Here is a 17,576-nt window from a genome sequence, read left to right as displayed (position 1 = left end):
CCTCACTTGCCTGGAAGACTATTTCATGGTCCAAAAGGTGGAAGAGGCAACAAGGGGGTCAGCTATTTTAGATCTGATCCTAACCAACAAGGATGACTTGGTTAATGGGCTGCAAGTGGTGGGATCATTAGGTGGAAGTGACCATGTTCTCCTGGAGTTTGTAATACAATGGAAAGGAGAAGCCAGGCAGAGTCAGACTTTAGGAGAGCGGATTTCAGCAAACTTAGAGAAATACTGGGGGCGATCCCATGATCAGAAATACTAAAAGATAAAGGAGTTCAGGACGGATGGGACTTTCTCAAAAGAGAGATACTGAAGGCACAATTTCAAACAGTTCCAGTGAGAAAGAACAACGGGAGACGTCTCAAGAAACCAGGATGGAAGACTAAGGAACTTTCAACTGAGATGAGTTTGAAACGGAAGATGTATAAGAAATGGGAAAAGGGGCGAATCATGAAAAAGGAATTCAAAGAAATAGCAGGCATTTGTAGGGTAAAGTCAGAAAAGCTAAAGCGCAGAACAAACTCAGTCTTGATAGAGAGGTTAAGAACAATAAAAAGGGCTTTTTTGGATATGTCCGCAGCCAAAGGAAGAAGAAGGAAATGGTAGGTTCACTGAATGGAGAAGATGGCAAAATGCTAACAGAAGACAGAGAAAAGGCAGAATTACTCAAGACCTTCTTTGCCTCCGTCTTCTTCAGAAAAGGTAAAGGGGCTCAACCTGAGGATAATGGAGCAGAGGACAGAATAAGTAAAGAGATAGTAGAGGAACACCTTATTAATCTAAATGAATTTAAGTCTCCGGGACCAGATGAACTCCATCCAAGGGTATTAAAAGAACTGGCAAATGTCATATTGGAGCCATTGGCAATAATAGTCTTTGAGAACTCCTGGAAAACAGGAGAGATCCCAGCCGACTGGAGGAGCGCAAACGTTGTCCCCATCTTCAAAAAGGGGGAAAAGGAGATCCCAACAATTATCGTCCAGTTAGTCTGGGATCAATCCCAGGAAAGATTCTGGAGCAGATCATTAAACAGAGAGTCTGTGAACATCTAGAAGGCAATGCCATCATCACAAAAAGTCAACTTGGGTTTCAGAGAAAGAAGTCATGCCAGACAAATCTGATCACTTTCATTGATAAAATTATGAACTTGGTAGATGAAGGGAACGCTGTGGATATCGTATATCTTGATTTCAGTAAGGCCTTTGGCAGGGTTTCCCGTGACATTCTTGCAAACAAGCTTGTAAAATGTGGGCTAGACAAGGCAACTGTTACATGGATTTGTAATTGGTTGACCAAATGAACCCAAAGGGTGCTCAACAATGGCTCCTTTTCATCCTGGAGAAAAGTGACCAGAGGGATGTCCAGTGGGGCTCTGTCCTGGGCCCAGGGCTATTCCACATCTTTATCAATAACCTGGATGACAGAACTGGGAGCATACTTATCAAATTTGCAGATGACACCAAATTAGGAGGAATAGTTAATACTCCAGAGGACAGGATCAACATTCAAAATGATCTGAATAGACTGGAAAGCTGGGCCACAGCTAACAAAATGAACTTCAACAGGGAGAAATGTAAGGTATTGCACTTAGGGCGAAAAAATGAAATGCACAGATATGGGATGGGGGAAACCTAGCTAAAGGAGACAACATGTGAAAGGGATCTGGGAGTCCAAGTAGACCACAAGTTGAACATGAGTCAAGAGTGCAATGTGGCAGCTAACAAGGCCAATGTGATTTTAGGCTGCATCAATAGAAGTATAGTGTCTAGATAAAGGGAAGTCATAGTGCCACTATATTCTGCTCTGGTCAGGCCCCACATGGAATATTGTGTCCAGTTCTGGGCACCACAATTCAAAAAGGACATTGAGAAACTGGAGCGTGTTCAAAGGAGGACGACAAAAATGGTGAAGGATCTGGAAACCTTGCCTTATGAGGAATGACTTAGGGAGCTGGGGATGTTTAGCCTGGAGAAAAGAAGGTTAAGAGGTGATATGATAGCCCTGTTTAAATACTTGAAGGGATGTCATATTGAGGAGGGAGCAAGCTTGTTTTCTGCTGCTCCAGAGAACAGGACCCAATGGAGCAATGGATGCCAGCTCCAGGAAAAGAGATTCCACCTCAACATTAGGAGGAACTTCCTGAGAGTAAGGGCTGTTCAACAGTGGAACGCACTCCTTCCTCAGAGTGTAGTGGAGTCTCCCTCCTTGGAGGTCTTCAAACGGAGGCTGGATAGCCATCTGTCGGGGATGCTTTGATCTGGATTACCTGCATGGCAGAATGGGGTTGGACTGGATGGCCCTAGTGGCCTCTTCCAACTCTACGATTCTATGATTCTATGATTCTCTTTCTGGGCTAAGAAATGAGGAGAAAAAATATACACAATTCCTAAGACAGAGCTCTCGCCCAGAGTTTCATCATCATCATCATCATCATCATCGAAGGGAATCCAGATTTCACCTGTGCAAGGAGATTTCTAACAATCCTGGTCCAAGGGACAACATCCAGGAAAGGCTTTTTGCTCTTTGCCAGGATGGTTTGTGTGGCTAGTTGGCTCTTCTTCTTTAAACAGATATATATTTTATAAGCAATTCACATAGTATAATAGCAGACTCTTTAGCTCTTATGAAGTGGCCATTTCCCTTCCCATCTGTAACCAAAACAGAGCAAAGCAGAACTGGGTTGTTTGGGTCTTTATGAAAGGAACCATTTGGAAGCATTTCATCTTCAGCTTGGTTGCCAACTGTTCAGGGGCCCAGAACCTTTCAGAGTTGCATAGAAGGAGAGGGACTTTTGGCATGTGCCGCCTCAGGCCAGCTTCCCCTCTTTACTCTCACAATTCATCCTCACCATCTCTTTGGAACTTACAGATTTCGTCTTCCAACTCTTTGATTCTTTTAGTCCACATTGACAATACTTCTGCATAGCTCTGGGCTGCAATGAGTTTTTCTCGGGCTAAAACATCAGAAGGATTAAAGTCAGATCAAATAGTAGCACGGTTTGCATCTTTCTGTATTACATTACACTAGGATCCCATCCCCACAACTATGTACCTGCTTTTAAAGGTCTGTGCCTTCATTACTGTACTCCATTCATGTATCTTCAATTAGTATAGTCAACCTTATCCACGGATTCAACCATCCACAGCTTCAAAATATTCAGAATATATATATATATATATATATATATATATTCCAAAAAACACACCTTTATATTTGCCATTTCAGATATGGGACTCCATCTTACTATGTCCTTGTATTTAATGGGACAAGCATCCATGGATTTTGGTATCCACGGGAGACCCTGCAACGAAACCCCAGCAGATACCAAGGGCCCACTGTATTTCAATCCCTAAAACACTGGAACCATTGAAGACATGGGAATGCAAACATATCCTACTCCTCTCTAGCAAAGGCATAGGCAAAGAGCAGCCCGTGGGCCTCATCCAATCCCTGGGGCCATATTTGTTGCCCTCCGGACTCCCAGAGGTCAAAGCATTTTGCTCAAACATGGCTCCAAAATGCATAGTTATGAAGGAGGTGGGATATTTGGGTCAGCAGTACTACATGAGTCTCCCTCCTTGGAGGTCTTTAAACAGAGGCTGGATGGCCATCTGTCAGGGATGCTTTGATTGAGATTTCCTGCATGGCAGAATGGGCTTGGACTGGATCAGGGCCCTTCTTGGGGTCTCTTCCAACTCTACAATTCTATGAGAAAAGGACCTTGGAACTGTCATTGAACAGAAACTGAAAATGAGCCAGTAGTGTTGTGTTGTGGCAAAAAAGGCGAATGCTATTTATTTTAAGCCATAGAAGCATAGTCCCACTGTATTCTGCACTAGTCAGGCCTCACAATCTGGGGTCCTGGGGTCCATTCTGGGTGTCTCACTTTAAGAAAGAAGGACAAGATGGAGCAGGACCAGTGAAGGCCATGGAGAGCAAAGCATAGGAGGAGCCATTGAAGGAGCTGGGTGAAGAGATCCATGACTGTTGCCTTCAAGTGCCTTCCACAGAGAGGAAGGGTCAGGCCTGTTCTCTGCTGCTCCTCCGGAGGGAAGGGCTAGGTCTAACGGCTTGAATTTACAGGAGGGTATAGAGTTTGACTGACCATTAGAAGGGACTTCACTTTTGAGTCTGAATAAAATATAAAAGCACTCCAGAAGAAAATCAGCATGTACTTTATAGACTACAGCAAAGATCGCGAAAGGCTATGGAAGAAGGCCCTTAAAGCCATGATGGGAGTGCCAATGCCCCTGATAGTCCTGAGGAGGAATCTGTATCTTACAACAAGAGGCCACTGTCAGAACAAAACACAAAGAAACAGAATGGTTCCCAGTTGGCATTCTCCAGGGTCAGGCAAGGCTGCATCCTTTCACCCTACATCTGCCAAATATGTACGCAGAACATATTGTAAGAAAAGCAGGCTTGGACACAGAAGAAGGGATGTGAGGACAAGGAGGAAGGAGCAGCAGCAACCTAAGCTGTCATTGCTATCCTCTGAGGCTGAGAGAGTGTCACCAAATAGGTTTCCATGGCCAACCCTGGTCTCCCGAAGTCCTAGTCCAACACTCACTGACCAGTGTGGGGTCCTCCCCACGTCTGTCTACCATGCCCTTCATACCACCCACTTCTCATTCTCCATTGGACGGAAGGGCATGCTGGAGGACCCACAAAGGCAGAGGAGGCGCGTCGCGTCATGAGGGCTCAATGCTTACTTGAATTTTTTTTGAGGTTGATGTCACGGTTTGTCATAAATCTTGAAACTCTCCTTGCTGCCAGGCGAAGTCTCAATGTTTCCCTAAATTCGAAAGCATCTAATGGAGAGAGAGGAAGAAACAAAATGCCGTTCTAAGATTTCATTTATGCCAGGTGGGAACCCTGATTCCAGCCCAAGAGCCAGGAGCTTCAACCCCAGGACTGTGGTTGGGTGTTTGATTTTAAAAAGCCTTAGCTTATAAAACATTTTGGGGTAGTCACATTGGCTGTTACCCAACACACTCAACCTGTTCTTCTGCCATGAGACCCTGTTGGTTCGCATTGTTGTTGTTGTTGTTGTGTGCCTCTGAGCCATTTTTAACTTATGGGGACCCTAAGGATTATTTCTGCAGTGCGGAGGGGGCCTATGTCTTTCCAGTTTTTGTCTGGATAAAGAAGAAAGTGAAACGCCTGCTTACATTCCAAGTCTGGGAAAACTGCCAGAGGTTTCCTTAGAATTTGGGGTAAACCGCAACGAGTGACCTTAGGTCCCAGGTAGGAAGGGGTCTCCCGAGACTGATGTGTGCGTGTGTGTACAAAAGAAAAAAGAGGCTTTTCCATTTCTGAATTACGGAGCTATAGTGCGTAAGTGCCTCAATCTATTTTTTAGTCTTTTACTGTAACTACAGTCGGCCCGCCGTATCCATGGATTTCCTATCCACAGATCCAAGCATCCATGCCATGGAAATAGTCATATATATATATATATATATATATATATATATATATATGCGCGCCAATAAGCCATTTTTTTTATTTTGCCATTTTTATTTAAGGTACACCATTTTATTATGACATTGTATTTAATGGGACTTGATGATCCACAGAGTTTGGTATCCACGGCAGGGGTCCTGGAACCAAACCCCAGCAGATAACAAGGACTCACTGCAGCAACAACAACAGCAACAACATTTATTTCTATCCCACCTCTCCAAAAAGATTGAGGCGGGTTTATTATTATTTAATAATAATAACAATAATAGTAATAACAATACCCATTTTCTTCAATAGGTGTTGAGAATCCATGGATATGGGCATCCACAGGGGTCCTGGAACCAAACCCCAGCAGACACCAAGGGCTCATTGCAACAATAACAACAACAACAATTCATTTTCTTTAAGGGGGCTTGAGGGGAAAAAAGGAAAAACCCCAACACACAAACAGTAAGCCATAAACCCACAACTGATTCTGCAATTAATTTTTTTTTATCCACAGATTCAAGCATCTAATGGCTTCAAAACATTCAAAAAAAGTATTTAAAGTATATAAAATGATTTTGCCATTTTATGTAAGGGATGCCATTGTATTTAATAGGACTTGAACATCCCTGGATTTTGGTATTCACAGGGGTTCCTTGAACCAAACTCCAGCTGATACCAAGGGTCCACTGTATGTGTGTGTGTGTCCCTTTTTAAAAGCCTTGCCCTGCTCAGAGAGAAGAGAGTCCATATTAAATATCGGAGGAGAAAGGAAAAGCGAGTTGCAAGGAAGGAGGCAGGGCTAGGCAGGCTCTTCTTCAGTGACATTATTCTGGAAGGAGCTCTGTGTCAGGTGCAGGAATTATTATTATTATTATTATTACTATTATTTTCATATATCCCGCCTTTCTCTCAGTATAGGGACTCAAGGCAGTGGAATGAAGTGTTTGGACTGCACCTCCCAGTATTCCTCACCCCTGGCTTTGCTGGCAAGGACTGCTGGGAGCTGCAGTTCAACATCATCAGGAGGAACAAATGATTCCCAGCCCAGCTCTTAGGAGGTTCATATCGGAGGAGATCTTCCAATGCAATCCTCAGCGGGGAAGATTCAATCACAGTCGTGTCTTCCTGAAAGCAAGGAGACCTAAAAGCGGGGAACAAAGGTCTCATTGCTTCCCGACCTTTTTAAAAGCATCAACCTCAACATTAGGAGGAACGTTCTGACAGTAAGGGCTGTCTGACAGTGGAAGACACTCCTCCTTTGGAGTGTGGTGGAATCTCCCTCCTTGGAGGTCTTTAAACAGAGGCTGGATGGCCATCTGTCAGGTATGCTTTGATTGAGAGTTCCTGCATGGCAGAAGGGGATTGGACTGGATTGCCCTTCTTGGGGTCTCTTCCACCTCTATGATTCTACCCTTCACTCCAGCCCAATACAAGTAAATTCGGACATCTCCCCTTTGCAGGAAGCATTGGACTTACACATGGCGAGCATCCCCAAGGCGGCCACGAAGAGAAGCATGGAGAGCATGATGCCAGCATATGCCGCAGTAGGAGACTGAAAAAAAGGCTTTCACCCTCCTCCAGATTTCACGTGGCGTTACTGGGAAGGAAAAAGGGGAGACGAGTCAGGTTTAACCATCAGTCATAGAATCACAGGGTTTACCTTATGCCAAAGTTTAAAGGAAAACGTTTTGAAGATGCTCCATCGATGGTACCTTTCGCCAACGTATCTAAATGTCATAATGGCAACTGTCTCCATCCATCCTGGGAGGGAGTGAAAAGACAGGCCCAGCGCCTGTCCTTAAGAAGCAGAGCCTTCCCTCCAGTCCATCTGCCTTGGTCCAGGCCTCAGAGGGAGAGACGAACTGCTGGACCTGATCCCCTTCCCTTCTGCTTTTGTGTTGTAAGCCTGAGGGCAGGGAACTGTCTAATTAAAGATAATAGTTGTAAGCCACTCTGATAGCCTTTAGGGCTGAAGGGCGGGGTATAAATACCATCATAAATAAAAAATAAATGCAGTGTGTAACACTGGAAAGACTGATGTCTGGAAATGTCAAGAATCGTCAGAATGGAAATGCAAGGAAATGCTGGAGGCATGAGGGGGGTTGATAGTGGCCATTCATACTAATTTTAAATCTATACATTTTTAAAATGTAATGATGAGTGGGGCCAGTGAATAAACCATAAGCCACAAAGCAGATGATTTAAGAATACAGAGGGCCCCCACATTCACTGGGGCCAGGGGCACAGGGCCCTTGTGAAAGTGGGGAAATGCAAATAATCAGAGTCTTCTTTCTTTAACCAGAGAGAACACTTATCTAGGAGTCTCTAAGTCCAGCAGTGCAATTCTATGGTGCAATTCATCCACCAGACGTTGACCACAGAATCATGCTGGAGGACCCACAAATGCCCAGAGATGGGTTTTCTCTGGGAACGTCTCGGTCCTCCAGCAGAACTTTATGGTCAACTTCTAGCAGAGTTGTGCTGGAGGACCTAGAGATTCCTAGAGAGGAAATAATGGCCCGGAACAGACAGGCCTCTGCTGCGCTCTCGTCACGTGTGAGGGTTGCCTGGTGGACGGAGCGCCCACATGACCGGCAACCCTCCCACATCATGGATGTGCCGCAGCTATGGCACGCCCACTGGACAGGGCACATAACGATGACATCGCAGCTGCACCACTTCCAAACGGGGCGGCACAGCTGCGATGTCACTGTGACATCTCTGGCACTTTGCAGCACCGCCATAAAAAGGAGCCACTTCCTTTTTTGTTCTGCAGCAGCGCCACACAATTTGGTTGCTGTGGCGCTCCTGCGAAGCAAAGAGAGGCGCCGGGGAGGCACCTCTTTTTGGCACTCTGTACCATGCCAATATTAATCAAATCCCTGAATAATTGAATTCACAAAAGTCAGAGCTGCAAATGTGTTGGTGCCTCCAAAGGCCTGATCAAGAGGAGAGGCTGTCCACCTTTCAGTCTGGGACACACAGAAAGCAGCATGGATTTCACATAATGGCAAGAGGTTTCCCCACAAAATGGTTTCCCAAACGGAGACTTGCTCTCTGGTTTGTTGTTCCTGGCTTGTATTTAGTGACTTTTTTCACACGGCTGAATCCAGTTGCCAGTCCCAACCAGAGCAGACCCATTGAATTAGTGGTCTTTACATGAGGGTTTGCTTTCCCACCCTTCAACCATGGATCCAAGGAGAGCCAACAGGTCCATTCCATTGGGGCTGATGGGAATTGCCCTTTAACCACATTTGGAGGGCTGCCTGGACTAAAGCTGGCCTTTGCCAGCTTCTCTCCTCTCTCTCGGTTCTTTCCCTCCGGACTGGCTCTGGCCGTCCTTCCAGCCGGTCCTGGTGCCTTCCTCTCTTTTCGGGAAACAGGCAAGGTCTCCCTCTGCAGCTTACGTACTCTTCTTCTTGGTTTTCCCAGGAGCACCTATAGCTGTTGAGTCCTTGCGTGCCACTGAGCCCTTGCGGGCCACTGCGTCCTTGCTTGCAGGCTCTGCAAAACAATAACAGCTTGGATGGCATCAGGAATGAACAGAGCAACACATAAAACAACCTCCACACAGTAGAATCACAGGATCCCAGAACTGGAAGGGACCCCAAGAAGAGCCCTGATCCAGACCAAATCTTTTATTCTGCCACACAGGAACTCTCAGTCAAAGCATCCCCATTGAGAGATGGCCATCCAGACTCTGCTTAAAGGCCTCCAAGGAAGGAAGGGTTTTTTATATTCAAGGAAGACTTAGAGCATAGAGGAGGAGAAGGTGGGCTAAGAACGGTGTTGGAGGGGTTCTCCTTTAGTTTTTCACTTTTTCTTACTCACTTTTTCCCTTAAGAGGCTTGTGGGGACTTTTGCTCAGAGGACGTGAGTCAGAGACTTGCCTCCAGAAGGAGCTAGTAGCCAGGAGCTCTCCACATAACTCTAGGCCCAGTGGATGGAGCTCAATGAGAGAACTTAGGAACAAAGGCCAAGCCAATGGGGGCCCTTTACGTTGGTCTTTAACGGGATAAGCCCACAGTTTTCCATCAGGGTCTCCTTCAGACTTCTCAGTATGGACACTGAGGGGCCTGCAACACTTGAGGGATGTTTGTCTTCTTGCCTACAGATGTGGGGAACTTCGCCTGCAACAAGTGCAAGTTGGTAGCCCTCTTGGAGGAAAGTCCAACAGCTGGAGGCCCAGGTATCTAAACTTCAGCATCTTAAGGAGCAAGAGGTTTCCATTGACAGAATAGACCAAAGGGTCTTGGATGGGAAACACACAGAGGAGGTTGCTAGGGAGGAAGAGGAGGTCACTTCACATACAATGGAAGCTGACAGCTGGAGAAATGTCACACACAGAAATAAGGAATGCAGGGATTGTTCTGGGAACTTGTAGCTACAGAATCGATTTGAATCTCTTTCCTTTATCAAGGAGGACGAGGAAGAGCAGCATGGATAGACTTCAGGGACGGAGCAGGGGAGCCTGAAAGTCCCACCAGAGGGAACAGCCACTGCTAAGCCTCGGAGGAGGCATGTGGTCACAGTGGGGGACTCCTTGCTGAGGGTACAGAAGCAATGATTTGTACAAGGATTTCATGGCCGACATTCATAGATTTCTGTGGGTTTTTCGGGCTATGGGGCCTGTTCTAGCAGAGTTTCTTTCTGACGTTTCTCCATCATCTGTGGCTGGCATCTTCAGAGAAAGATGCCAGCCACAAATGCTGGTGAAACATCAGCAAGAAACTCTGATAGAAAATGGCCACATAGCCCGAAACACCCTCAAAAAATAGTGGTTTGTAGGCCTGACAAGATGTCTCAAGAGGGGTGTTGTCTCCCCGGGGCAAAGATCCGCAATATGACAAAGACTAATAAGATTGGTCAAGCCTACTGAATGTTAACCCTTCCTTTTGGTTCATGTGGGAACCAGCGATACTGCAAGGCACTGCCTTCAGAACATCAGAAGGGTTGATGTGACTCTGGGGAGGAAGCAGAAACAGCTGAAGGGATATCATATTAAGGATGGAACACGCTTAGAAGCATAGAATCACAGAACCATAGAACTGGAAGAGACTGCAAGGGCCATCCAGTCTAACCCCCTGCCATGCAGGAAATCCAAATCAAAGCATCCCCGACAGATGGCCATCCAGCCTCCGCTTAAAGACCTCCAAGGAAGGAGACTCCACTACACTCTGAGGAAGGAGTGTGTTCCACTGTCGAACAGCCCTTACTGTCAGGAAGTTCCTCCTAATGTTGAGATGGAATCTCTATTCTTGGAGCTTGCATCCATTGTTCCAGTTCCTGTTCTCTGGAGCAGCAGAAAACAAGCTTGCTCTTTCCTCAATATGACATCCCTTCAAATATTTAAACAGGGCTAAAACATCCCCAGCTCCCTTAGTCATTCCTCATAGGGCTTCATGGTTTCCAGATCCTTTACCATTTTAGTCCCCCTCCTTTGGACACATGGCTCCAGTTTCTCAATGTCCTTTTTGAATTGTGGTGCCCAGAACTGGACACAATATTCCAGGTGGGGCCTGACCAGAGCAGAATACAGTGGCACTATTACTTCTCTTGATCTGGACACTATACTTCTATTGATGCAGCCTAAAATTGCATTGACCTTGTTAGCTGCTGCATCTCACTGTTGACTCATGTTCAATTTGTGCTCTACTTGGATCCTAGATCCTTTTCACATGTATGAGTCTCCTTAAGCCAGGTGTCCCTCATAATCCTATATCTGTGCCTTTCATTTTTCCACCCTAATTGCGGTACCTTATATTTCTCTGTGTTGAATTTCATTTTGTTAGCTTTGGCCCAGCTTTCTAGTCTATTCAGGTCATTTTGAATCTTGATCCTGTCCTCTGGAGTATTAGCTGTTCCTCCTAATTTGGTGTCATCTGCAAATTTGATAAGTATGCCCCCAATTCTGTCATCCAGGTCATTGATAAAGATGTTGAATAGCACTGGGCCCAGGACAGAGTCCCACTGGACACCACACTGGTCACTTCTCTCCAGGATGAAAAGGAGCCATTGCTGACCACTCTTTGGGTTCGTCTGGTCAACCAATTACAAATCCATGTAACAGTTGCCTTGTCGTCTAGCCCACCTTTTACAAGCTTGTTTGCAGGAATGTCATGGGAAACCATGTCAAAGGCCTTACTGAAATCAAGATCTACTATATCCACAGCATTCCCTTCATCTACCAAGATGGTCATTTTATCAAAGAAAGAGATTAGGTTTGTCTGGCATGACTTGTTTCTCTGAAACCCATGTTGACTTTTTGTGATGATGGCATTGCCTTCTAGATGTTCACAGACTTTTTGTTTAATGATCTGCTCCAGAATCTTTCCTGGTATCAATGTCAGACTAACTGGAGGATAATTGTTGGGATCCTCTTCTTCCCCTTTTTGAAGATGGGGACAACGTTTGCCCTCCTCCATCTGCTGGGATCTCTCCTCTTCTCCAGGAGTCCTCAAAGACTATTATTGCCAATGGCTCCGATATGACATTTGCCAGTTCTTTCAATACTCTTGGATGGAGTTCATCTGGTCCTGGAGACTTAAATTCATCTAGGTTAAACAGGTATTCCTCTACTATCTCTTTACTTATTCTGTGCTGAAATCCCCCTTTTCTGTCCTCTGCTCCATTATCTTCGGGTTGAGCACACTTTTCCTTTTCTGAGAAGACTGAGGCAAAGAAGGTGTTGAGGAATTCTGCCTTTTCTCTGTCCTCTGTTAGCATTTTGCCATCTTCTCCACGCAGTGAACCTACCGTTTCCTTCTTCCTTTGGCTGCGGACATATCCAAAAAAGCCCTTTTTATTCTTTTTAACCTCTCTAGCAAGCCTGAGTTCATTCTGCGCTTTAGCTTTTCTGTCCTTATCTCTACACTTGCTAGCTATTTCTTTGAATTCCTTTTTCATGATTCACTCCTTTTTCCATTTCTTATACATCTTCCGTTTCAAATTCTTCTCGGTTGACAGTTCCTTAGTCTTCCATCCTGGTTTCTTGAGACTTCTCCCGTTTTTCTTTATCACTGGAACTGTCTGAAATTGTGCCTTCAGTATCTCCCTTTTGAGAAAGTCCTATCCATCCTGAACTCCCTTCCCTTTTAGTATTTCTGACCAGGGATCACCCTCAATACTTCTCTAAGTTTACTGAAATCCGCTCTCCTAAAGTCTAGGATGCCTGGCTTCTCCTTTCCAGTGTATAACAAACTCCAGGAGAACATGGTCACTTCCACCGAAGGATTCCACCACTTGCACCCCATTTACCAAGTCATCCCTGTTGGTTAGGAATGCTTGTTTTTTGCTGCATCAGAGAACAGGACCCGGAACAATGGATCCCACCTCAACATTAGGAGAAAATCCTGGCAATATGGGCTATTGGAGAGCGGAACAGTCAGTCAAAATGGCTGCTCAGAAGCAGCTTTCCTTCTTCCTCTGCAGGGGACTCAATGAATGTTTCCTAAATTTCAGCAAAAATTGGATTTGGAAAGCTTACATGGAGTAGATTTAGAAATCCTAGCTTTGGAAACCTTGATGTTTAACTTTTATATCTATGCAAAGGGACCTTGCAGCACCTTTGAGACTAACTGTGATCCAAAACACACTACAGAAATAATCCAGTTTGAAACCACTTTAACTGCCCAGGCTCAGTGCTAGAGAATCCTGGGAATTGTAGTTTATTGTGTCAGCTAGTGTCTCCAACAGGGAAGCCTAAATGGTCCACAAACCACCTTCCCACTCTGCAGACCAGGCCTGTTCAGTGCAAAGTCTTTTTCGGTCTCCTGTTCCATACTAAACCTCCTTGGGCTTTATATCCTCTGACCCAAGGCTTGCCTTGCAGGGAAAGGGATGAGTGAGGAGGATGGACTGCTATGTCTTACTTTGGCCACAGCTCCCAAAGGGGATGCTGGATGATGGGCTGCAAGCCTTGCCATAGCACTACAGAACCACCAAAGTGGACACTACTAGAACCATGGAAGGAAACCTCTCTTGGGAATGGATATCATGGAAATATACTGCGAGGGCTGATAGCATGCTAGGAATGACGTAAACGGCATAATATGCTATTCAGGAAGAACAGAAAGAATATTCACAAATATTTTAATCACTGATGGGGGCCGAGGAGAGAAATGTGTAAATTTACAGCACTTTATAAATAAAGGTTAATAAAGCCTTCCCAAGTTGTGCTTTGGTCAGACCCTAGCTGAACTATTGTGTCCAGTTCTGGGCCCCACAATTCAAAAAGGACATTGAGAAACTGGAGCCATGTGTCCAAAGGAGGGCGGCTAAAATGGTGAAGGGTCTGGAAACCATGAAGCCCTATGAGGAAAGAGGGAGCTGGGGATGTTTAGCCCGGAGAAGAGAAGGTTAAGAGGGGATATGATAGCCCTATTTAAATATTTGAAGGGGTGGCGTATTAAGGAGGGAACAAGTTTGTTTTCTGCTGCTCCAGAGACTAGGACCCAATGGAGCAACGGAAGCAAGCTACAGGAAAAGAGATTCCAGCTCAACATTAGGAAGTACTTCCTGACAGTGAGAGCTGTTGGACAGTGGAACAAACTCCTTCCTCGGAGTGTAGTGGAGTCTCCTTCTTTGGAGGTCTTTAAGCAGAGGCTGGCCATCTGTCAGGGATGCTTTGATTGAGAGTTCCTGCATGGCAGAATGGGGTTGGACTGGATGGCCCTTGTGGTCTTTTCCAACTCTATGATTCTATGATTCTATGCTCTCTGCGCTGGAAACCTACTTCCTGCATCTGACAGTCCCATCCTTTTTGTAGGGCTGTGTGTGTGTGTGCATGTGTTTCTGCACAGAAAATCCTGGTTTTTAAGGGTGTGTGTGTGTGTATTAAACAACCCCATGCGTTTTATTTTGCACAGATTACATTTCAGCCTACCATTAGTTCTCAAAAAAAAAAACCCCATAAATTGCTGTTTTCAAGCAGCCTCTTCCAGTAGGGGCAAAAAAGGGTGATTTACTTGGTTTTGAGGGCAAGAAAGAATAATGGCAGCAAGGACATCCTTGTCTAGGACAGAAGGGAGACCTGTGGATACAGAAGGATTCCTGTAAAGGGAGGAGAATGGTAGAGTCAACTTACCTTTCTTCCAAAGGAAAGATAGTGCAGCTTTTTTGGGTGCCATCTTTTCCTCACTTTGAGTGTTGTCTCATCCTCTGGTCTATATGAGGGGTAAGCCAAGAGAGCCAATGGTTAAAGCATTACCTTACAATGGGTGGGGATCCTGCAACCCTCCTGAGGCTTTTTGACTGCAAATCCCAGTGGTATGCTTTGATGGAGAGTTCCTGCACGGCAGGATGGGGTTGGACTGGAAGGCCTTTTTTGGGGTCTTTTCCAACTCTAGGATTCTATGATTCTAACACGGTCAATAGTGAAGCATACTGGGAGATACAGTCCCAAACAACACCTGGAGGGCCCTCACCCCTGTTTAAGACAAATAGAATACAGCTGAACTCACAGTTTTCAGTGGAGAGTTTTTGGATCAAAACTCAGAGTGGAAAGCAGCAATTTCAGAGCAGCATTCACTGAAATTGCCCTGCCTTTCTTCCTTTTGACCTTGTTGATGGGGGCCTCCTAATGACCAAAAATAGCCAATGGTATATCTGTGTCAGGAGCCTTGTCCACATGGGCAAAGAATCTCATCCTCACCTCGAGGCCGGTGCTGCGTTTTTCCCCAATGCGTGGCAATTTCTGGTGGAATTCAATGAGTCGCCCCATTAACCCGACCTTCTCCTGGAGTGAAGTTGCAGGAAACCGTGGTGTTTCCCCGAAACCCTGGCTTTAGGGCAGTGTTTTATGTCGTGTGAAGAGCTGGGGCTGGCATGCTGTTTGTGCACCAGGCATTATGACATCTCCCTTCCCCATGATGGCTGAGCAATGCAGGGAAAAGGGATGAGCCGCAGCCATAATAATAATTAATAATAATTTGTTTTATTTATATACCGCTATTCCAAAGATCATAGCGGTGAACAGCAAGTAAGCTAATTAGCAAGTAAGCTAATTTGCCCCCAACAGTCTGGGTACTCATTTTAGTTCCCTCCTCGGAAGGATGCAAGCCTGAGTCGAGCTTGGGCCCTTTTGCAGGTCTTGAACTCGCAACCTTGTGGTTTCGAGTGAATGGCTGCAGTACAGGCATTGAACCACTGCGCCACCAGGGCTCCATAGCTGCAGGAGATCTGTGGAGAGGTGCCTGGCACACGGTTGCTTCTCTGGAAGGTGGGCTCTGCAGGAGGGAGGTTAGAGGGGTCTCCTGCTGACAGGGATGGGGGCTTCGGGGGGCCCCGCCATGGTTTCAGGGGGGGGGGTCCCTCTACCCTTGGGGTCTATACTAGGACGCCTAGGTCCCTAAGTTTCACACGGATCAGTCTCCTCAGTCCGGGTGTCCCCCATGATCCTAGATCTCTGCATTTCTCCCTAAGTGCAGTACTTGACATTTCTCCCTGTTGAAATCCGTCTTGTTAGCTGTGGCCCAGCTTTCCAGCCTATTCAGGTCATTTTGAATTCTGATCCTGACCTCTGGGCTGTTAGCTGCTTATTTTAAGTCCCAGTTTTGTGGGCAAAGACAGGTATAAATGATGGTGGTGGTGGTGGTGATGGTGATGATGGGTGTAAGGCCACTCCATGGAGATTACAGTCGCCATCCAGTTCAGGAACCCCTGAAAGTCAGTCAGTTTACCTTCAGCCTACCTGTGTTTCTTGGAGTTGCTCCTTCCTTCCTTTGCTTCAACTATCTTTCCCTGTGAGGTAGAACATTCTAGAACCCTCCCATTCACCTTCTGCTCTGCCGTGATTGGCTGCTTGCCTTGGCCAATCGAACCGCATGGAAGAGAGCCAGAACTAGGAAGCATCCCAAGCAGCTCAGGTCAGAAGCAGCTGCAGGTTCAAATCCTGACCCTCAGTTGAGGGAAGAGGAGGGAAAGATCATGCTCACACAAACGCGCATCTTTTGCCTCTCCCCCGCCACCAAAAAAAACAAACATTGCAGCTGTTTTCAAATGTATTTTTGGGTCCTGTTTTTTTAAAAAGCCTCCTGCCCCCGGAAAAACTCCGGAAAAACAGGGCAAGTCTAATTAAAAAGATAAATAAAGGTTAATAATAATAATAATAATAATAACAAGTCATCCTGAGGCCTTTTTGAGATCTGCCCATCTCTCTCTCTCTCTCCTATCTATTTATCTATCTCTCTATCTAGCTCTCTCTCTGTCTATCTCTCTCTAAAGCCAAATTCCTATCAAGCCAGCAGCCATGTTTCTATCCTCCAGAAGGGCCCTGGGTTTTGGGTCCATGCAGAGGGAGTTGGGGAGGTCTAGAATCCGTTGCGTTTCAAGGAACAGCCCAAAGAAGTTGGGAGACGTCGGTGTTTCTCTTGGGAGGTCCAAGGCTTTCAGAGATTCTCTGGGGGTGTTTTGGGCTGTTTTCCATGGAGTACAGCTCCCAGAATCCCCTGAGAGAGGGAGCAAGGGTGCCGTTTTTGCCATGGGGGATTCTGGGAGCTGTAGTAACAGCAGCAGCCCTCAGTAACAACAACAACAAGGCCACTGCACAGAATAAAGGTACATACCTCTAATTTTAAGGGAAGAGTGGGTCCAGCTCTATGCTTTCCTATCTCTCTGGGCCTCCATAGAGTCTTCCTTCCACCGCTCCTTCTCCTCCTCTCTATGGCCGGCCGCCATTTTAGATCCCGCTCTGTTTCTCTCTCGCTCTCTCTGTAGAGGGAGGGACCAATCAGAGTCCGTCCTTCGGGGAACTGGGCCAGGAGAGGAGGCCAAGGGCTAAGACAGGGGTCAGCAACCTACGGCCCGCGGGCCACATGCAGGCCTCTGAGGCCTAGGGACTGGCCCTAGCCCAGTACTGCTGCCAATTGCTGCCGGCGAAAGGCGGCCTCCTCCCTCCTTTCCGGCCTCATTGAAAGCCCAAGCCTCCACAGAGGCCGGGAAAGGGCGCGGGGGTCGACCGCGATCGCGGCGATCACGGGCGCTCTGCTCCCTCCTTCCCGGCCTCAGTTAAAGCCCAAGCCTCCACAGAGGCCGGGAAAGGGCACGGGGCCCGACTGCGATCGCGGCGATCATGGGCGCTCTGCTCCCTCCTTCCCGGCCTCAGTGAAAGCCCAAGCCTC

The 17,576-nt window shown here is 46.4% G+C and overlaps 1 long non-coding RNA gene across 3 annotated transcripts in view; it reads right to left on the bottom strand.

Moving 5' to 3' along the window:
- The window catches only part of LOC121923062, a 24,564-nt gene extending 7,000 nt beyond the window's left edge, over positions 1-17,564 (bottom strand). The window contains exons 1-6 of one of the 3 annotated variants that reach the window (XR_006102287.1): positions 17,022-17,564; positions 14,543-14,621; positions 8,869-8,961; positions 6,934-7,054; positions 4,716-4,814; positions 2,870-2,956 (exon numbers count right to left, since the gene is read on the bottom strand). This is a non-coding gene — a long non-coding RNA (uncharacterized LOC121923062). Of the gene's footprint in view, positions 1-2,869; positions 2,957-4,715; positions 4,815-6,933; positions 7,055-8,868; positions 8,962-14,542; positions 14,622-16,147; positions 16,180-16,233; positions 16,827-17,021 lie in introns of those variants that run through there. The other 2 variants (XR_006102289.1, XR_006102288.1) reach the window with 2 other exon arrangements.
- Positions 17,565-17,576: the final 12 nt, after the last annotated feature.

Source organism: Sceloporus undulatus, chromosome 2, assembly GCF_019175285.1.
Source record: "Sceloporus undulatus isolate JIND9_A2432 ecotype Alabama chromosome 2, SceUnd_v1.1, whole genome shotgun sequence".
Lineage (NCBI taxonomy): Eukaryota > Metazoa > Chordata > Lepidosauria > Squamata > Phrynosomatidae > Sceloporus > Sceloporus undulatus.
The sequence above is the reverse complement of the archived record's forward strand: the minus strand, read 5'-3'. Positions and strand labels throughout refer to the sequence as shown.